General features: G+C 39.8%; 1 long non-coding RNA gene across 4 annotated transcripts in view; it reads left to right on the forward strand.

Annotated features, from left to right (window-relative positions):
• The window catches only part of LOC134521128 (uncharacterized), a 28,989-nt gene extending 10,401 nt beyond the window's left edge, over positions 1-18,588 (forward strand). For 2 of the 4 annotated variants that reach the window (XR_010072631.1, XR_010072634.1), the window contains exons 4-10: positions 259-345; positions 8,475-8,566; positions 9,317-9,414; positions 12,177-12,431; positions 14,855-15,417; positions 17,139-17,159; positions 18,361-18,588. This is a non-coding gene — a long non-coding RNA (uncharacterized LOC134521128). Of the gene's footprint in view, positions 1-258; positions 346-6,556; positions 6,707-8,474; positions 8,567-9,316; positions 9,415-12,176; positions 12,432-14,854; positions 15,418-17,138; positions 17,160-18,360 lie in introns of all 4 variants that reach the window. The other 2 variants (XR_010072632.1, XR_010072633.1) reach the window with 2 other exon arrangements.
• Positions 18,589-20,975: the final 2,387 nt, after the last annotated feature.

Genomic DNA, 20,975 nt, shown 5'->3' on the forward strand with positions numbered 1-20,975 from the left:
TTTTGCACACACTGAGGTGAGAACAAGTAGGGCTGACTGTTTGTATGCGTAGGGTTGTGTGTACTCATCTACACCTGAACACATAAAGGGCAGGATTTTCACTGGTTAATGCAACTTCCCTAGCAGGGCTTAATTACCAGAAATAAAGTGCATGCGATGACAAGAAAAGCCAGTTTATCATGTAATTAAATTGGTCATGCATGGGTTTTGAGAGATGTTCTTGAGCTAGGTGAATAATTGTATGTTCTTTCATTGTAGTGTCTGTACTGTAAATGGATTCATGTATCTTCCCTGGAATGAAACATGGTTTTCTGAACAATTACCACCTGCCAAGAGTGAGGAAAGGTGAGATTAACTTCTCGCACTATCACAAACTTGTTCGGTGCAAATCTGCAAACTATATGTATAAATCAAGGATTAGTTTTGTTAGGATTCCTTCCCTGCACCAAATTAAATGCCTGGAAAACATTGCTCATCTTTCTCATCTAACAGAAAATAATCCTTATTCTCTATTTATGGGAATTTTGGATATTATTGATTTATACAGCATTATCAATACAAGTCAATGCTTGTTAGAAATAAGCCTGAGCAATTAAATAAAGGCAGGGATTTTTTAGATGTCTAAAATTTGGCCACATTTAAATTTGGACCTGCCATGAATAGCAAGAAAGAGGTTCCTACTAAGTCTCAGAGCATACTGCTAAATAAGACTTAGTCTCAAAACTAATCTGTTTTAAAATATGATTAGGTGCTTTCATAAAGCCTTGAGTCTTAATTTCACTGCAAATGGCAGTACTTGGGTATGAGATAATGTTCTGTTTCCTGTTGGGCTATTCTTAGACCTAGAAAACCAAGCTTCCCAGACCTCCCTAGAAATAGGCTTATTCCCAAAAAGAAAAGCTGACAACAAGAATTATTAATGTCCCCAAAACCTAACTCCTACTCTGCAAGATAAATAGAAATAGTTCAACCATCTGCAATAGTGTCAGTAGAGTTACATAACTTATATAATATCTGGAGTCAAGAAGAAAAGATAAGGGAATAATTAAAAGTCATCCTATAGGCAATACAATACTTTGTGACAGCTACAATATTTAGGAAAGTACGTATAGACTAAACGTAGTTTTGATATCGCTTCAGGAAACCTACAAGAGAAATTATGTCATTTTAACCGAACTCCTTTAACTGCGATGAAATGTCTGGTTTGATCCCCTCTTGGAGAACCATGTCTTCATGTTCCAGGATGATGTACTTGTTGCTCGGCTTCTTTTTGTTTCTAGTTATGCAGTGAGTGTTGACTGACAAACGGCAAATGTCATATGCCTCCTCCTCACCCTGTAACCAGAAGGTTGGGGTTAAAAGTGGGAGGGAAGGATGGGACAGGAATAAATCAGAGCACGAGAAATTTGGCAGCATCAGAAATCTGTATGTACAGTGAAGTGCGGAATGACACATTAAGGCCAACCACCTTCATTATAAATTACATGTGGTAAATTACAAGATAAAATTATTTCAGAAACTAAATCTATCCCGTATTGGTATGTTGCATTATCCTGAAGTGACCCTGGGCAGCCAAATGTTCTTGCAGTCTGTCCTTGGCTCCTTTTGCATTATACAGGTTCCTAAGCCAAATTTGTTAAGTTAAACATCTGAGCTGTAAATAAAGATCCCCAAAGCCTACTGTGCTTTCCCTGTTCTAAGAGCCCCTTCACAGTATGGCCCCAATTCAACTAAGTACTTAATATGTACTTAAATCCCACTTAAATCAATGGGATTTAAACATTTGCTTAAATGCTTTGCTAAATCATGGCCTATTAAACTGTCTATGCTGGAGATCAAATTGTAATTTATATTGCTCTGATTTCTTTCTGGTGTTATACATGTGACCCGAAACTACATTTCACTGTAGTCTTGCTTGGACCAAAGCTGGAAGTGTTTAGAGGGAATGTGTGCAAGACCTGTATTCGTCATGTGCAAGAAACAGGTTTTAATTGTTTTGGACACCAGCTATTGTAAACTTGTATTCCTGATAGAGTGAAGTCAAATAAGCTCAGCTAAGAGACTGAATGTTTTTCAAGCACCAACATTTTGAAGATTAGTAACATGAAATTTTCCTTTTTTCAGTAGTGATTGCAGCCCCTGGTAAACGTGGGAACATACAGTTTGTACAGAACAGGGATACATAAAAATATTTAAGGAGGAAGAGAGTTAGAAGTTTTTTTCTTCTTTGGTTGATTTGTTTGTGATCTTGTCTTGCTTTTTTTTTTTCAAAATGCAGCTAGGATTGACAAGAAAAACAGTCTTTTGTAGCAGAGGAGGCAGCAAGAGAAGAAGTTGCCAAAAGGGCCATCAAGACTCCCCAAGTAATTTGATGTGTAGGGAAAAATATGTCAAAAATATTGCAACTGTATATGCTATAAATTTTTTAGAAGTCACGTGTCTCACTATGCCTGGGATGCCCAAAGAGATTACTTTGGCCTTATCACTGTTTTTTTGGAAAAGATTGAGGACGGATGGTGGGAAAGTGAGGACTCTTCTTGACTTCTCCTATAATGTAAGCTCTCTGCTTGCAGTGGAAACCAGCCAAAAGACAGCTCATATGCCAAGAAAGCCCAAGTTAAGAGATGAGGGGAAAATACCAGATGCTTACACTTGTCTTGGATTTTCTCAAAGCTGCTAATACTGGTTTTCTGCTTAATTAGCCAAATAAGGGATGGACTGTGCTTCTGTTTCATGTACAGCTCTTTCTTGGATCGTATGAGTTAGCCACCTCTAGGGCACTGCTGTCCATGTAAGAGGAAGAGCTAGATGTTGGTTTCTTAAACAACATTGACGGGAGATAATTGCCGTAGAACACATCCCATACTCCTCGCCCACAACACAGCTACCCTACCAGAATTGCCCCAAGATTGGGATTCCTGAGACAGCTCGTTGTCCGAAAGTTAGTTTAGGTTTCTGTTCTGGGAAGAAATTACTCTCAATGGGTAAGTTTTCTCAAGTGGACAAGATTCATTTCTAGTTAAAGTGTTTTGTCTTTTGTTCACCACTTAGTTTTCTTTTAAGCAGCTAGGCTTTTCCCAAGACATCTCACTATTTTGTCTATAACCTCATGGGTATGGACGGACAAATAAGTCTATTTCTCTTGGACATGAAGTGACCTTTCTGTAAGGGATGTTTTTCATGGGCATCCGTAAGCATTCTTCAGTGGTTTTGTGCCTCCTGAAAGGTGCAGTTAAGTCAAACATGCATTGAGGTGGTCTAATTGTGCAGAATCATAAGACTGTATAGAAGGGCATTTCTAGTAAAGAAAAGGTGAGCCTCTCAACTGAGGAAAAACTGCATGGCATTGAGCAACTGTGGAATCAGCAGAGTTAAAAAAGCAAACAGGTTCTGGAGAGAGGAGTAAGTGGGATCGATAAAACCACCAATATTAGATATTATAAAGCCATTTAAAGTATACTTATTCTTTGTGTCACTTGTTTTGCTGCATAATTACAAAGCTTATGGCACTTGATTATTCTACCGAATATAACCGATGTGGCCTTTTCAGACAGCAGATGTAAGTGGTCTGAACGCATACAATTTCATGCGAATTGTAATATTCCATTTGTTTCCATAATTTTATGAGATATACATAGATATTCATCTGTATGTAGTATTATAGGAAAAATTAAATACATGCAGGATAAAGGTAATGTTTATATTCAGAATATAGTTTGACGATAATTTATTACTAGCATTTTTTTCCAAATGATGATGCATTAATTTTAATCCTACTTCAGAATGTAAAACGTTCAAAAAAATTAGAGTTCATCTCTGATTGACAATGCTTGTTATGTATTAATTGATATATATTATAAGACTGTTTCTATCCATGATTTTTTTAACATCTCCAGTGAGATGTTTCACAGACTTCTGTGAAAGGGAGAAAACAGTAATTTGTTGAGCAGGGAAAGTAACTCTCTTTTCATACTTTATGTGATGATCCAATTTCTTCATATTTGTGTATTCATTGAGGACTCTTTCTTTTTCAATTTCCTTTGTTCCCGAGCTTGGATAAAAATTATCACTTCTTTTAAAAATCTTAGAATATTGCAGCGCACTTTGTTTCACCTCAAAGGCTGGTTTGTGAATTGTACATGAAAGCATTCCGTGTTTTCATGTTGTTTTTTTAAGATTTAAAGTTTCCCCAAATATTTACTACTGCTACCCACCCTTTTCTCACAACCGTCAAGTGCAGATATAAAAAGATGCCCCCTCCCATTTTCACATTCTTTATCACATACTGAATTAAATTAGAAAGGAAAATGGAAAAGGAACTAAATTGTAATTATTACTATCTTCAAATGATCATAACTTGATTTAATTTCAAATAAAGCATTAATACAATGTAAATTTTTCTTGGTGGGAAATTCCATTAATGGAACGGTTTCCCAGGGAAACAGAAACAAAGTGATTAACTGTCCTTTCTACTTTAGTAATAGAGATATTTCTAAAATAAATAACTTTGCCTAGTTCAGCATTTGTCTCTTACATATTTATGTACGGGTCTGGGACCTCAGCCTATACATGGTATGTTCTGGACCTTGTTTTGGGATGTCTTAACTCTCTCTGTCTTAATTCTCGCACTTTTTAGAGGTTGTAAATTGCAAGGAGGCTACAACAGAATCTCCTTCAGATTCTATAATAAGAAAAAGGGAAAAAGTTATACATGTGTCTAATTTCAGTGACACAATGACTGAAAGTATTTTAAAAAAACAAATGAGAAATACGTCCAAATACAAATTCTCATGAAAAGTTCAGAGTTTCAAAATTAGATAATTTTAATGGTACTCTCATGGTTGTTTTTTCAGTTAGAAAATTAACCTCCAGAAATGTCCCCCTAGCTAAATGAGGTTTCTGCAATGTTGAAATTAATCAATCCACTCTTCAATAAGAGCAAAGCCTCAAATCCACAAGCACGAAACAACAGCTAGTAATGGCTATATAAATTGATTTCAGAAGGTTACGTGGGCACATTCGGGGCTTAGAGAACAAAGTCTTTATGGCCTTATCCAAGCGGATATCTGTGTGACTCACGTTATTTTGCATACACTGTAATAATGAAAATTAAGGGACTGGTTTTAGATGAGGCCGTGAAGTTTGATTTATGTTGGAAAGTTGGATCAGAGGTTTTTCTTCTGCTGAACGAGGTCCGTGGACGTCTGACACTGAATCATTTTGTTCACTACTGGGGCAGGAAGAGGGATATTGTCTGGTTTGAGGAGAAAAACAAAGGTACCAAGTATGTGTGTGAGGGTAGATTATTTTGGCTGACGGTTGGGCACATTTAAAGGATAACAATAGGGTTTCTCGTTAGACCTAGATGAAAATCAAAGTCAGCAACAGTAGCTGGCTTTCAAGCTAAGGTTGTGGCTGAGGTTGGCATCAATACTTTGACTAAACTTCAGAAGAATCAGTCTGAAAAATGGGTGTATGGTAAGAAGCGGATGTAAATCTGTAACTAATCATGCCTAAAGCCTGACTGGGTAGAAATAGGTAGGCTTTGGTTTACTGTTTAGACAAAAATTTGCTCCAATATAGGCATATCAAATGGATTTGAATAAGTGTAAGCATTCTGAATGGCAGAGAAACCTGATAAGTGCTAGATTTCAACAAAGAGAGGGATAGAGATGTATTTTGGAAAAGTCTTCTGTAGGGTTTCTCTGTGGGAGTTTCCAAACTAAGGCTGTAATTAGATACAGGCTAAAAAAGGGATCAGGGGCTGTGTCGACATTTAATATCTGTTGCAGAAGAGGTTCCCAGGCTAAAATCAATGCTATGTCCTTCAGACCTCAGAAAATTACAGCTAGGGCAAGGGCATGTAGATCTCCCTGGATGACAGTTTTTGCGTTGCCCATGCTAAAACTGTTTCAGGTAGGATGAGGTAGAATTTGGGTTGCAGCTGTTCACAGTAAGACAGAGCGCGAGTAGGAGTCCTCGGCTTCGATTTCTGTTTAGGTGGTGTTGAGATTCCTTGTCACGGCAAGGTTTCCAGGGCTAGGTGACTGCCCAAGCTTTTCCTACTCAAGCTTATGTTTGGATTTATGAGTATGTTTGGCTGAATAAAAGCGTAAGACCCACAGCCAGTGTTGAGCTAAGACATGGAAAGGCCAACTATCAAAAAATACAAAATGAAAAGGGATAGGTGGTGTCGTGACCTAGGCACTGTGAACAGTAGTCGAAACAGCTGAATGACAGCCAAACACAGGAAAGATGAAAGGACTGACAATCAGCATAACCAACAGAAAAAGCATAATTGCAGAAGACAGAAATGTAGTGGCTTCAAAAGATCTCCCGAAAAAAACATTTATTTCAAAAAAAGCAGAAAGAAAAACTAATCTGATGCTGATGATTTGAATCATGTGCAGCATATAACCAAAACCTGAATGAGAACAACAAAATGAAAAACAGGAAGGAAAAAAAAACCCAACACCTCCAAAAAAGGGGGTATTGATGATTATTTTTTTTTCCATCCTTTTCATCCTTTGCCTTTGGATTCGCATTTTGAAAGAAGCAACTTTTTGGAGTTTCCATGGGCGTTTGAAATACTTTGGAGCCCTCCGACAGCCCTCAGCTCCCATGTCGCAGTCTCTGCAGCCACCTCGCGGGGAGGCTGCGCCTCTTCGCTTGGGCAGAGCCAGAGAGGGACGCTCCTACGGCACACGTCAGTGAATTAGTGACTCTACATGCTGGTAGACGATTTCTCCTTTACATTTAAATCCTGCTTTTTTCCCCTCCCCTAATCACCATAAACTTACTATAAGAGTAAGTATGCAGCGTTTGGGGCACCGACTGTAGAGCAGCTGAAGGTCCCTTTCATGCTGAAGCTAAATCTATCGTGTTATGGCACGGGAATCATCAGAGTTGCTGCTGACTTCCCTAAGGAGCCTTGGAAGGGTTAGCTGTGCCGACAGGCTGAAAGGCTGAGCGGTCCAGTTCTGTTTCCTCCTTCCATCAACTGAGATGCCTTCTATTTTCCCGTTCTCTCTGATTATACCCTTAGTGTTCCCATCCTGCCAACTCAACCACCCAAATTCGACTTGGCGACAGTATTCCCTTTCTTTTTGTAACTGCTTTGCTGTCTTTCCCTCTATGTCTTCCTGGCAGTTCTTTGCTCTGCAAACCAGTGAAACAAAGGATGCTCACTTCACTAGAAACAGCAATCATTTTACCGAGGATTTTGTGGATTCAGCTTATAGGAAGGCAGAGCCCAAGCAAGCTTCCTAGCTTGCTAACTAGGTGGGAGAGTTGATCTGCTTGAGGGTAGGAAGGCTCTACAGAGGGACCTGGACAGGCTGGATGGATGGGCCAAGGCCAGTTGTATGAGGTTTAATAAGGCCAAGTGCCAGGTCCTGCATTTCGGTCACAACAACCCCAAGCAACGCTACAGGCTTGGGGAAGAGTGGCTGGAAAGCTGCCCGGCAGAAAAGGACCTGGGGGTGCTGGTGGTCGGACAGCTTAACATGAGCCAGCAGTGTGCCCAGGTGGCCAAGAAGGCCAACAGCATTCTGGCCAGGAATTCAGTCAGGAATAGCATGGCCAGCAGGAGCAGGGAAGTGATGGTGCCTCTGTACTCGGCACTGGGGAGGCCTCACCTCGAGTACTGTGTTCAGTTCTGGGCCCCTCTGTACAAGAGGGACATTGAGGTGCTGGAGCGGGTCCAGAGGAGAGCTACCAGGCTGGTGAGGGGTCTGGAGACCAGGCCATATGAGGAGAGGCTGAGGGAGCTGGGCATGTTTAGCTTGGAGAAGAGGAGGCTGAGGGGAGACCTCATTGCCCTCTACAGCTCCCTGAAAGGAGGTTGGAGAGAGGTGGGTGTTGGCCTCTTCTCCCAGGTGAATAACGACAGGACCAGAGGAAATGGTCTGAAGTTGCGGCAGGGGAGGTTTAGATTAGATATTAGGAAGAATTACTTTACTGAAAGAGTGGTGAGGCACTGGAACAGCCTGCCCAGGGAGGTGGTTGAGTCACCATCCCTAGAGGTATTTAAGAAACGTCTAGATTTGGCACTTCAGGGCATGCTCTAGTGACAGAGATTGTAGGGGGTTTTTTTTTTTGGTGTGTGTATGGTTGGACTCGATGATCTCAAAGGTCCTTTCCAACCATGAAGATTCTATGATTCTACGATTCCTTCAGAAACAGATTATTCCTGATGGGATCAAGTGATGGAGGTACAGACCATTCAGTTCACAAATTCTTCTCTAAGGACTCTTAATGCCTTTTGACGATGCTTATCCCTGTGTCCTGCTTCTGTACTGCTGCCAGCAGTCAGACTTTTGCCACAGCATGTGCTGTTACATATTCCAGTGAAGCTTTCCTTTCTACTTCTAGTGCTTCTTCAGCAGCTTGGGTCAGAAAGGTAGGGGCTGTTAACCCAGCCAGGTAGAAATACATTCGTAACACTGACTATCATTTTCCTTTGAATTCCTTAGGGGAGCTTCCTGAAGATCTCTGTCAAACTGGCCTACCCCCACCTGGCCTTGTTTAACCATGCACTTGCCTGCAGGAGGATTCCACTCCTCAGGTTTGTTTCCTGATGACCTTGTTTCCTTCACTCGGTGGGCAGTGTGGAAATGGTTTCTTGGTGATGGCTCATGCCTTTGTTCTAAATATACACCTTGTTTATTGTGGGTAAATTTCTGAACCAAGATTATCTGTGCACTGTTTTGGGAGGCCGTGGCAAAAGGCTGCCATGAGAAGCTCAGCTCCAAAGCCTTCTGAAGAGCTGAGTAGTTGGAGAGGCTGCGGCCTCTGCATCCTCCTGAGGTTCCTCTGGCTTTTGACCACCACTGAAGGTAGCTCTGTCAACTGTGCGTCAGAAATGTGCACACAAAAAATTATTAAAAAAAAAATAATAACATTTTTCTTGTAGTACTCATTTAAATGCTCAGAGACTACTATCCCCAATAGATGATCTTGCAATGAAAAGGATTAAACAGCCGAACCACCTACGTGTGGGTAAAAAGCAACATAAATTGATTAAGCAGTTGTCAACCAGATCTGAGATGTGGGATGAGATGTGAGAGCTAAATCAAAGTGTAATTACCAAGAGCGTAACAATTATTGACATGCCTATCCGGGTTTTGAAAGATGTTTGTTACTAAAAGAAAATCTTCAGACATCTCAATGTTTCCCCTGTAAGTTCTGTTCCTAGGAATCTCTCACGATTTTGTCCTAACCTGATAACTCATCTTCATACGTTACTCATATTATTTGTTGAAACACAGATGGTTCACGAACTATCATTGAAACTCATTGCTAATTGATCTTTTAGATATTCTGAGATCTGAACTTTGTGGCACATTTGGAGATGACACGCTGTTTATCATACCGGTCTCGCAGAGGAATTCCTTTCAGGTTGGTTTGGACATGGTGAGTCATAGCGTCCTGAATAACTGAGCTCCAGCATTGGGTCTCATGCAGCCTGTTCCCCTCCGATTCTTCCTGCCATGGTCTGGTGGCTGATGCCCTGCTACATTTCCCGTGTCTATAAAATTGTATCTTGTGGACACTTCCTCTAATCACGAGACAAACGCTTTAGGCATTGCTTTTATGCCTTTTCTTTCCATTACGGAATTTCCTGCTAGGTGCTGAATGAGAATAGGCCAGAGTGAGAATATTACCATGAATAATAGGTGCAGGAGAATTTTCAATTTCTAAAATGGAAATTTGTCATCCGGTGACTTGAACCTTTCCCTTTCAGGTATTCTTGGTTCCTAATTATCTATAGCAAATCACGTTAACGTTAAATGGTCCAGGAAATTAGTGCGTGTCATCTCAAATGATAGAATCTTGTTTAGCTACATTCATCTCAGATTCCAGTTGTTTTGTCTCTGTGTATGTCTGTGGAATTATTCTGTTGGCTTTTTTCCGCAGAGAAGTGCAAGTTCCTAATCTCATTGATCTGGTTCCTTCATATTAGGTCATGTTACAAATTCCAAATCAGATTACAACAAAATCAGATTAGTTTCTTGTTCTTAAACAGAATAGCTTAAATGTCTAGACCCGGTACTTAAGAATTCATATTTTACAGAATTTGTCTACTCTGGGTGTGCAGGAGCAGCAGAGCACTCAGTACTGGATGGATCACCTGATTAATTTTATTTCAAGGAGACTTTCCATAGTAAGCAAGCAGTGGATTAAACTAAGAGCCTGAGAAAGTAATTTTCAGAAGAATTCTCTGGCAGCTGAAATGTCACTGCTGTTCCCACTGCAAGATTCATTCACATTCTCCAAAAACTCTTATGAACATGACATATCACGTGATCTGCACTCCAAACTTGTTTTATGACCTGGCACTTACAGTATATTGATTTTATTATTCATCATTACGAGAAGAAAGAAATTTGTTCTATGACACTTAGACAACGGAGTCACATTTCTAGGAAACACACTACTCGTCTGAATCAGACATCTCTCTTTTGATCAAAAGCATCTAATTACTTATGAGAGCTTCACCTTTCAGCAGAAGGTGCTGTTTCTGTAAATGTATGAACCTGTTCTAGGTCAGAGGGTGTGGGACCAGACTTTGAAGAAAGCTGTATTGCATTCCCACATTTTCAGCTGCTCCATGATGGGAAATTAATTGAAGGTGGAGTCCTCATCCTACAGAAACAGTGTTTTCAAGGTCTTTACAAGTGGAATCCTTGCTTGCACTATAGCATTTTCAAAGCCCTTAGAAAGCACTGGAAAAACTACAGAAAAACCTTCAGTAAGCTTTGAATTGTAGCCTAAATATCCCTTCATTTAGGTTTCCTGTTGATAAATGTTAATAACAGTAATACTTATTTCTCTAGTCATCTGCAGGTATTAAGCAATTACCATGGCATTGAATATTTATGCTATACTGAATTAGTGCTTAAAAAGTTCACTAAAGACTTAAGCAAAAAGGATAAAGTAACAAAAATAATATATATTTTTAATGTTTCTGAGATTGAAAGTAAAGAAAAAAAAAACAACCCTAAATGAAAAAGTGATGCAGTCCATATATCTCACAGGAAGGAAGGATAATAAAAGTATCTTGCATGTTGCATAGGGTCTTTTTTTGTTCCTAATTAATTGCTCACTCTTTAACGAATCCAAAGAACAGTCTTTAGTTTAAAATGCTTACCTGGATTTCAAATGGGGATTTAATTGTTTCTAGTTTTTCACATCAGTTTCCTGTGACTTTAGTATTCTTGGGCTCATCTCAGATTCCTAGTGCCACCTTACACTGTGCAATTAAAATAGACATGCACAACTGTATCTGGAGTTGTTTTTCAGCTAGAAGTGTTTTGTTGTAAGTGTACTGCAAGGAAGTTGGTATAAAAGAACAAGGGGGAATAATATATAAAAAAAGAGAAATGGTATGACTTAAGGTTATTGCTATTTGAACGGACCATACATCTGACGTCCCAGATTGTACCAATTACTAGTTCAAGAACAGTGGTAGAGTTGCTAGTCAAACAGCCAAGAAAAACATTCCCAGTCTTCCCAATGAAATTGCGATGGTTGAAAAGAAATATTCAGGTCAGAGTACACCCTAATAAAACACCCACCTTTTTTCCGTGTTTAGAGGAAAATATCTTCTTTTGAATGTTTTATTTGCTTTCCCAAGAGCTAACGTAAATTTTATTAAGGATAAAACTCATTTACCAGAGGAACCCGTTAACTCGACAGCAAGCCATATCCAGGGAAGCAACTTGGCCACACGGTGGAGCTTTCTGCTCTCGCTGCGGGAAAGGATGGTCAAAAGAGCCGGCTGACTCGGCCAGAATCCTCCAGAGGGAGATACTAAGTCCTTAAGTTCTCCTAGAAATACCGTTCTTTAGGGTGATTTATGCTTATATCTGCAAGGAGAGGTGTGGATATTTGCTTTGTTTTCTCCCCCCCGCCCCAGGTCTGGAAACTGTGTCTAGTAGTGAAATTAATTACCAATGCATTTCATTCAGACCCACAAATTCCTGTTTATTTCCAGTGTTATGGTTGCACTTAACCTACTGCCACATGCAGCCTATTCATCAGCCCTAGATACGTAAAAATTCATCATACATATACATTTATTTTACCAATAAAAGCAGTATACTATCCTCACCCTGTTTCCTCACTGCTCTTCTGCCTACAAGGAGCTCATTATACACTTTGCCTTCCTCCAGGCTCATGTTGTATAGTACTTGACTTGGATTGCATTGAAAGGAAAGGCTAAGGACCAGCAGCAGATGCAGGAACATTACTTAATAAATTGCTAATCCATCCTCATTAACAAAGAAGTCCTTCCAGAGTGGATATTAAGACAAAGAGCTTTTGGCATTTGTGTAGACTTAAGGGAACGTCTGTGTTTGTGATGGCAGAAGATTCATTGTGTGATAATAGAAACGAAGCCTCAAAGGAAAATCTTTTCACTGATCAAAGTAAGACTTTTTATAAGAACTTTCACTAGTGTTCTTTTTCCTTTCTTCCTCTCCCCCCGCCTTTTCTTACCTATTGGTAGATATGTCATCCCTTTAGAAATGAGTGCTCATCTTGAAAGAACTCATCATTAGATTGTACAATGATACTTTCAGTGGTTCTGTTCTCCCACTCGTGTGTGCTTTGAATTAGAATACAAATGTAAAAGTCTGTTCATACGTACAAATTGCACACACCGAATTAAATAATTTCCTAACTTGGAGTTGGTTCGGTTTAATTATTTAGGCTTTTAAACCACTTATGCAATTAAACAAATCAGTATTAGTTACAGCTAAGATGATTTATGAGTACACAAAGAGATTGCACTTGCTTAATTAAACCTGCAAAAAATTATTTGATTCCATTGATAGAAATTCTGCATTTAGGTTTCACCTTGGAAACGTTTTTAAATTGTGAAAAGAATGACCTATCTTAAAACCTTGAGAAGAATATATGTTTTTGTTTTTTTTAAAATGTGTGAAAATTCAATTTTGTCTTTAGAAGAGAAAGCGACTGTAATCAGGGAAAGACAAGAAAGGGGAGCAAAACATGAAGCTGATCAGTTTAATTTTGTTGTGCAACATTTATGAAAAGCTAAATATTAACGTTAGGTTGTGATCCATGATCCTGTTATCAAGGCTTAAACCGCTTTGCATGAGCTGAGCCTTAGAGGCTGCCCATATGCATCTTCGTAGCACATACCAAATCTTAGATGAGTTAATTTAGCTAAGCCCATACTGTCTATTATAGGGCTCTCTCCAAGCATTCCACCTACAATGCATATAAAAATACCATGAGACCAGTGAACACAACAGACAAACTTAGGAAAACCAGCCCGGGTTTGATGGGTGCTGGCAGGAAAGAGACAATCGTTACCACAGCATCTGAGGAAGTCTCTACGTTGCTTATATAATTTGAAGTTTTTCTTCTAACTTTTGGGGCTCAAAAGCTCCACTTCCATAACCTCGATGATAACATTTAATCCAGCATCAGAGTAAGGCTTACGTATTTGCACCATGAGGTCCTTGGAAAGAACACTATTTGAAATACAGAGACACTGCAATTTTGTTAGTATTTCCTTAGTGTTTGTAAACTATATCTTGCATTTTTTGCATTGTTTTTATAATCCTTTTGCACTGAGGATAGCACACACAAAAGCCCCCCAAATCCAAGCAAGCAAAAAAATCCAGGATCCTTACTCTGCAAAAATGGGTTAAGAAAAGATCTTCCCTTGAAGATGTGAGTGGTCTGTGCTGTCTTCTAAAAGCTAGGCTATGAGCGTTTAGTGCAAAGGCTGGGGGTCTGACTTACCATCTGCTGAAGTCAGGGGCAAAAATGTTATTTTATTCACCATTGTGATGTTCACTTCTGTTCAGCTGAATCGCATCAATTTAGAATACTCAAAAGCTCTATAGCTGTGTCTTTTCCTTTTGAGACTAAAAAGCTATTATGAGAAAATCTGTTATGTTGAAAAAGCGAGGGTGCTAATGGATTATTAAATGTCTGGGTTAACCTTACTAGAGATGTTTTCATTGGGATAACTCAATTTAATACAGTATAATAGAATTTTCGAGTATATGTTAAAGTCCAAATGGTAATGTGTAAAAGCAAAGAATGAAAGTCCCTTTGAGAAATCTGCCTGAAAGCTGATTATTTGAAATTGCTGTAACCTTATAACTCTTTATTCCTGTGATGGGATGATATAATTTAGAAGTGGGTGGCTTAGTGATATACGTTTCATTTAGATTCTTCCTAATAGGTGACATTTATTGAAAGCTTACTCTTGAACTGTGTTCCATGCCTTGTGCTATCTATCTGCCTTGGAGCTGTTGGACGCTGTAATTACATTTTGCTTCATTTCCTGTATAATTTATGTGAAAATCCTTCCATGGTAGGAAAGTACAAAGTCAAGATAATGAGAACACGACAATGTATAAGATTTAAGATGGTTGTTTAGATTGCAGCTGGAATTGCCCATGACTCAGGCACTTTCAAGGTCATCCAACACAAAGTAAGCTCAGGCAGCACAGTGCTTTTGAGACTATATAAAATAAAAACATTTTGCTACTTCTAATAAACATCAATCTTAACATCATTATTCCTAGAAATTGAGGTGTGTCTTATGGGTAGAGTATGAAGAAACGCCAAATCTTACTGTGTTGAGTTACTGTGGCATTTAGCCACTAGCACGCTTTGTGTGAAGAATATAAAGAGTAGTTTTGTGCCAGGGCATAATGTTTTGAAGTCTCTAAAGCTTTGCTATTTTGTTTTATCACGCTTTCAAAGTTTTCCTCTTGGCAGTTTCTTGATGGCACAAGATGTATTTTTAACTAATGTGTTTTCTTAATGCCAATTTTTCTTTTTTCCCTTTAAAAAACTCTTGTAGCTACCGTTATGCTGCCAGTTCCTCTCTTCACCCGCCTGGTCTACATTACATCTAGGGACAATCAACTGGATTTGTTTTCCAGGCTCAAGATATTGTATATATTTATTCTGCACTGTTGATTCTGAGGGTTTGTGGACTTAGTTTAGGTAGAATTTCTGAATCCTGTTTTAATGCTGCAAACTCTGTATATGCTTGGCTGTCTTCCATTACATTCTTACCATATATATCACATGCTAAGAAACAGAATTGGGCCACAAGACAACTTCCAATGAGCATGTTGGCCACTGAAAGCAACGTTTGATTTGCTTCACATCCTTGGTCTAAAGAGAGAGAAAGCGTGCTTCAAATTCCCTGTGGGAAAACTACAGGGAGCAACTTCCCCCAGAGAACAAAAGTGATGGATTTTGGTGAAGCTTTGAAGTCTCATCTTGGGAAGATTAAAGGAGTTTGGGGACTGAATAAGGAAACAAGGAGACAAGTTTAACAGAGGAAGAAGGTACATTTCCAAGCAAGGGAGGAGAGGAGAGGACCAGCCAGAGCTTGGAGGAAACATCCTCTAAAAGGTACGGGCTGTGAATGAACTACTGTGGGGGGATCTTGTGGCCCTTAAAAACTCTCAGGCTCTTGTTACATGGCACCTTTGACACAAATCCATGCTACTGTTGAAAGGGATGAACCCACCCGACTTCCTGCATCCTCCTTGTTCGCTCCCACCACCTCTCTTGTGCTCACAGCAAGGGTCATGCTGCTGAATGGTAGCCAAATCAAAGAACTGATCGGCTGAAAACTAATCTGGGCAGCTGGGAGAGCAGGGGATTGTCAGAACTATTATGCAGAGGTGTTGAATTCAAGTGATGATGTACGCACAGCCCGGTACAGCTAGCTTTTCTAACTACTGCGTTGTTGCGATATCCTGGAGAGCAAGCGGAACAAGAACATCTCTTTGCAAACAATAATTTCAGTAGCTGTGTTTGGGTTTTTTCCTTGGACAAATGATGATCGTTGGTTGCTAATGAGTTAACTGTTGTGTATCTAAACAACCTCCTAGGTGATGCAACAATAGAATTAGTAACATTCGTTATGCATTGAATTAAGCTGATCCGGATTTCCTCTCCCATTTTTTGTGAATATCTGGTTTGTGAAGAGGTTAGACAACAAATGCAGGCGAACTAATCTTATTTCAGTGCCAAAGGCCCTCTAAAATTGGGGCGCAATTTTAGGCTGTGAAATTGAGCGGATGTTACAAAAAGCAAGGGAACTAGAACGTAGATTTTTATGGATGTCTGCTCCAGCCACACCCCACTTCTCCCAGGTTTTTGACCTGTAAGACTTTCCTAAGTATCATCACTCCATAAATTTTTAGTCTATCAGAACTGTTTCTTGTATTTAATACGCGACACATTAAGTGACAGTGTCACTTTTTTCTTCCCACTCTGTAACTAGCTGATATAGCCTAAGCATTATTTTAGAAGGGGAAAAGTATGATTTTTCTGAATCCCTTTCATTTGAGACACAGACGGTATTCAGGTCTTGTACCTCCTCAGTGCCTGCTTTCAACATTAGGGTACTGGACAAAATTATCATAATCTTTTTTATATTCCTTTAAATGAAATTGTTGTGGTAACTCTGTTGTTCCACGCTAGGCATGTGGGATAAAACTTTTTGCGGTCTTGGAATAAACATGTAGCACCTCAGCCCTCATGGATGGTAGAAGATCTGGGGAAGAACAAGGAGTGCCTAAAGAACTTGAGCAGTGCAAAATCAAGCTCTGAGAGATCAGGAGGTAGTTGAGGGGCTTCGTTATTGGTGCTCAGAAGCCCTTGTCTTGGCTTAAAAAACTGCTGACTGCTGTTTCACTTCTCCTTAGCTTAAGAACTTCACCACATGCATTTCAAAGTGACGCTGAAGGTTGTGGTTTTGGCGAATATCAGAAATGGTGCAGAACAACATTCTGATGTTTGAAGGGCAATTAAAACCAACTTAAATTGAACCAGTCCCAAACTTTCTGCATTTCAAATGTTGACAGTTCTTTGCTTCCTCACCACGGGCCAAAATGAGACAATCCCATGGAAGAATGTGTTCCCAAAAGGCCCTTAAAAATAGTAGTGCAAATTCAAGGTTTTCATCTCAGTCAAAAATGCAAAACCAACCCCCAGACCTGATTATTCAGTTACTTTTACCATTGTGAATTCCTTGAACATTTCCTCTTTTCTTCTAAAATGGGCAATTTCTTTTTATTTATTTATTTTTAAATGTCCTGACATTATCTTCTTCGTTTTCCTAGGTCTGGCTTGTAACAACTCACGTAAGTCTGAAAAATAATTTGGTTACAGTGCTTTCAGAAAGGTCTCTGGTGAAATGAATATGTCTGTAGGATGCTCAACATACTGCCGGATAGACAAAGCGGTGCAAAATCCAGGTTCCCTCGTAGCAGAAGTAGCTACAGCCTATGACACCCGAAAAATAAATTTTCTTACGGTGCCTCATTACTTTCTGGCCACCCAAAAGTAGAGAGGTGTGAGTCACGGGGGCAGTGTCGTGCACACAGGGCAGTGCTGCGAGCCATGTGCCTCAGTTGAACTGGCTTTAAAAGCTGGAGGGGCCTGCTCTGCCCCACCACGGGCGCTTGGCTTGGCATGTGGCTGCTTCTCTTTCTCCTCAGCCCCTCTCTGCTCCCCTTCTGTTTGTCCTTAGCCACTGCGTAGCATTAGGCCAATTGCCTAATTGCACTGACAATTTTCTGAATTCAATGGATTCTGTTGTGGATTGTACTGTCACGGGAATGTATATTTTAGTAGTCATGATACTCATCTAATGAATAAAAACAGTCATCTTATGATGTAAGATCGGTTAACTGCACAGGAAGGGCTTTTTAAATGGAATATTTTTTTATGTGGGATGTGAATTCACAAAGAAAATTGAACCACGATGGGAGTATTCCCCTTGATCCAAGTCTGATAAATGTCAGCAAGAGTTATCAACATGCTGAAATTGAAGGGCAAAACCTACTGTATGAAATTAAACTGTCCAAACAATCTTAAGGGGAGACAATGATTTAACAGAGTTCAGCAGATCAATTTCACTCTCAGTAAGTGAAGATGATGGCTTTGGAATTGTTATCCTGGAAATCCCGTAACTGCTCTTACGTCCAGCTGCACATCTTTAATATCTTTTGGGGGCTGAACAGGTGAACTGAGATTGTAATCTGAGAGTGGAGCATCCTTCTTTGAAGTCCAACTGCGTTGTCTTTTGATCCTTAGCTCTTTCAGCTCTAAAACTAATGGTCCTCAAACTAAAAGGAGTTTCAGAATTTTCACACAAACCTGGACGCTGTACAGCATCATTACCTATCACTGATTTCTGTGGGGTTGAATGTTTTTAGCTCTACTGATAATTAGTTCACTTAAAGATGCACAAGTCTCTTTTTCAGTGTTTCCAAATACTTATTCTCCCCCACCTGTTTTATGTACTTAAGGATCTGGAGGGATAATATTCTCTTTTTACAGATATGACTGGAAAACTTGGTCCTTTCTGAATTTTTTACCTTGGAATTGGGATCAACAGTGTTGTGAACCTCCCAAGCAGGGAGATTTTGAAAAGATCCGAGTTTAACTGCAATGCTGGAAAGATGGGTAAAATGTCAACTGAAACTCCACGGGAACGGATGAGCATAGAGAACATAGCCTACTGTTCGCCTGCATTTTCAGTAAGCAGAGTTCACCAAGCTGGCTTTTTCCTGGGTAAGTGTTTGAAAATGCAAAATGATCCTATGGATCAAATGTGAGGCTTCCTATTACACGCAGAGAGCTGCCACTATATGTTTTGCAGTAAAAGGTTAATGTCCTGGTTTACATCCAGTTAATGGCAATTGAAATCAAATCTATAACCCCTGTAGTATTCATTCAGAGTAAAACCAAACCCCAGTAGGTTTCTGGCTTCAATAGAGCATATTGAAATGGGCAGCTGGGTGTTCTGGCTGCTAAACTGCTTGCTGAGTTGAAAAGCTAAACCAAACCCCTCCTCGTGATCTGAGTTAACGCTTGAGTGGTTTAAAGAGGCCATTGCAGGGTTCAGGGGCGACGGAGGATGCCACCAACTTCAGGGATAAGCTCTTGAAGCCTGTTTTCTATTTTCTCTTTAAAAGCACTCTGCACCCTCCAGAGCCCTCCAGATGGGCTCTGAATTCACGAGTCTCTCGCTGCTCGTTGTGCTTTTAGTGTTCGGTACTAACTTCAGATTATGTATGTGGTTCCAGCACTGGCAGTACTAGAACTATATAAATGTCAGGCTTCAATTATCCCTTTGTTTTTCGGACTTTAGTCTTTCTCCTAACAAACAGAAACAAAATTAATATCCTTGTGGACGTGTTAAGATATATTAGCTAATTAAATTTATGTAAATGATTAATGTTAGCATTTTAATGTTTTTGGTAGTGTTATACCACCACCATATCAAAGGATACTGCTTGATCTGTGAAATGTAGTAAGCTCTGGGAGCTACCAATGATGTAAAGTCTTAATCTCTCCAGCGTGGTTCCTTCAAATAAAAACTAGGGTATCCAAAAGCTGAGGGAAAAGCGGGAAGTAGGAAGGGTAATACAGAGGGAGAAACAGCTGAGCTTCTCTCCTGTAGCTTTTGGAGATGTAGCTTAGGTTCTCTGAGGGATTCAGGGCATTACTGTGTCAAAAACCTACTCTCTGGGTGTAGGGGAATTTTCCTCAGTGAGATGTCTGTCTGCAACATGATTTTAATGTTTCTGCGCATAACTGGAATAAGCAGGAAACTAATGGACTTTAGTAGATTGGCCCGACTACAGAGGCACTTCTTGTGAGCTAAGGCATCAGAATCTGGCCCCTAAGGCCGTGCCCAAGAGGGCAAAGAAGTAACTACAACCAAGGAAATATATTTGAACTGACATATTATGGCTTTTAAATTGTAAAATGGAAAGCATATCTTGCAGCAGGTCAAAAAAAGTGGTGATGTGGGTGTGTTTGCAGTACACGGAGCATCAAAGGTTTAAAGGGGCGTTTCTGGCATTCAGATAATTCCTCTGTTTGTTTTTCCAGCTGGAAAGAGATGATAAGCCTTTTAGTGAAGACATATTTCTGGGCTGATACCCGTTCCTTTTGGCTGTTTGCTTTCACTTGACGCACAGCGAGGACAGTAGGATGATGCTTCTGTCCTGTGATCTAGAAGCCGAACAGGAAAGCCATTCCAAGGCTGGGGGATTTAAGTATGGTACAGATAGTTTGATATGCCAAAGCTCTAACAGCCTCTACTTTACAGATTCTCTATGAAAAATAATAAAATGCAGTACAGAAGAAGTAAAATTATTATAGTCCATCCTTCTTGGGAAGCTGCAAACTGTGGGAAGCCCACACCCTTTAAGTCTGTATTGTGGCTAAAGGAGGTGTGTACAAGAGATGCTTGGAATGGAGCTGGGACTGGCGAGTTCAGTTCATGGGAAAACCTGTGTAGTAAGTAGAACATGGCCAAGTGGTGGTCCCACCAGTGGTTTTTATGAGGTTTAAAAAGTCATGCACATGTGACAAAAGAGGGAGAGAAGGGGGTGGTGCAGAATGCAGCTGCCTGGTTTTACTGAACTCTGAATAGAGGCATTTCTTTACCATTTCGGTGCTTTTGTGCCAATGGAACTCCCAGATTTCTGGGGAAGCTTCAAACAATATACAGCTGGGGCTCTGGGCGTTGCTATTGACTACATTTTGGAAATGCAGAGTTGTCTTTATCTGAGATGACCCTTCCTTGTCATCTAAAAACTGTGGAGTGAATTACACCAAATGGACTTTCAAAACTGTAAAACCATATGAGTAACTCTCAGAGTATAAATAATGAGGCTTGTGACTGCTTAGCCCTTTAGTTATTTAACTAAATGAAGTATAGTGCAACGGACAGAAACATGATTGCGAAAAAATAAAATTTCTCAGAAAGCGGCAATATTTTAGATTAACTCAGGGCAGAGGGAAAAAGCCGCCTGTGCTATTCTCTACAGGAAATTTAGCAGGGAGAACTTAATGTTCTTTCTTGTCAGAGGTTGCAAATAAAAGTTAACTACAACAGACCATTGATTTACGTAACTCAAGCCCTTGCCGCATTGCACACA

This window comes from Chroicocephalus ridibundus, chromosome 9 (assembly GCF_963924245.1).
Source record: "Chroicocephalus ridibundus chromosome 9, bChrRid1.1, whole genome shotgun sequence".
NCBI lineage: Eukaryota > Metazoa > Chordata > Aves > Charadriiformes > Laridae > Chroicocephalus > Chroicocephalus ridibundus.